This window comes from Euprymna scolopes, chromosome 12 (genome assembly GCF_053919585.1).
Source record: "Euprymna scolopes isolate OS-2025 chromosome 12, ASM5391958v1, whole genome shotgun sequence".
In the NCBI taxonomy this organism is placed as follows: domain Eukaryota; kingdom Metazoa; phylum Mollusca; class Cephalopoda; order Sepiida; family Sepiolidae; genus Euprymna; species Euprymna scolopes.
Genome location: NC_136493.1, coordinates 125,289,463 through 125,290,849, shown reverse-complemented (window position 1 = coordinate 125,290,849; position 1,387 = coordinate 125,289,463). Strand labels below are relative to the sequence as shown.

The window sequence follows — 1,387 nt, the reverse complement described above, 5'->3', positions numbered from 1 at the left end:
TATTTTAAACGTATTTTACGACCTGACTACGCCAGGCATCCCTGCTAGCTTGGATAAATACTTTTGCAGTTTTAAGAAAAAAGCTACAATAATATCAGAGCGTCTCCATTTATACTGAACATCTACAGAATGCCAACATCAATATATTACATATGAATGAGTCCCCTGTGGAATTTCCACATGTCCCGCTAGTTTCAATTTACCTGCTAAAAATATTAGTAATTTTTTTTTTATTTTACACTAGAAATATTTATTATTTACTTTTAACTATATTGTTTATTTGCATATACTAACATCATTAATAAACTAACATTCACTGGATCAATATACAGCTATATTAGTCTCACATCTTATAAAAATTTAATGAAACTTATATTGTAAATCAGCTAAATATATTCATCCACATTTGTTAATACTATTTTATAATTAGCCATTTATCCATAATATCATACTATCTCGTAATCACCATATATTCCTGGAGGTTCATATCATTCCTTACATATTTTTCTGAAGGTTCCAATTAAATTATGCATTTGTGCTTTTATCAATACGTAATTTATATTTATTCATATTAACTATACCATTCATGTACGGCATAATCACGTTGACACACCGGTTCCCGTCAGATAACCGAAGTTAAGCAACGTTGAGCCTGGTCATTACTAAAATGGGTGACCAATTTGGGAAGTCCAGGTGCTGTGTGTAGGAGAACGTCGACACCTCCCTGCAAAAAGTTGCAAAAGCCTAACATCGTCATCTCCCCTAACGGGGATATACATGCGACTGGGGACCGCGTGTGAATTTCATACTCCCATGAAACTTCCTCCTTCGGAAGAAGCCGATTAAACCCTGAATAGGGTTGATGCTGACTGCACACGCTATACCATTCGTATGATTAATTGCGACTTTGTCCTAAGTCAATTATTATTTATTCGCGTTGCATTATATGTTGTAGTTATAATTTCTAATAGCAATTATACTTGTATTTTTCAAAAATTCGTCTAATATGTATACTTTAAAATGTTTAATTAAATTTTTTTGAATATTTTTAAAGACTTAATTCATATTTAGACGGTAACATGTGCTTTAGTTAATCGTGTTTTCTGAACATATGGAGTTATTATAATGGCCTTGTTGATCCCGATGTTCGGTTTAAGATTAGAAAGACCGGCTAAGTTCGATAAATGAATTCTTATCTATGCAAAATTCAAAATATAATGACCTTAAAGATGAAAAACAAGTGCAGAATGATTTTTCAATAAATAAACATATTTACATTAAAATTAAAATTAAATTCGATATTTCGATACATAACCGAATTTTCATCAGAGAAAACAAGTTTTTTTCACATCTCATGATGGGGGTGGTGGTGCCTGGCACGTGTTTA

General features: G+C 31.9%; 1 pseudogene; it reads left to right on the top strand.

The window, feature by feature from the left end:
- The first annotated feature begins 586 nt into the window (after positions 1-586).
- Positions 587-705, top strand: LOC145291865 (5S ribosomal RNA; annotated as a pseudogene).
- The last annotated feature ends 682 nt before the right edge of the window (positions 706-1,387 follow it).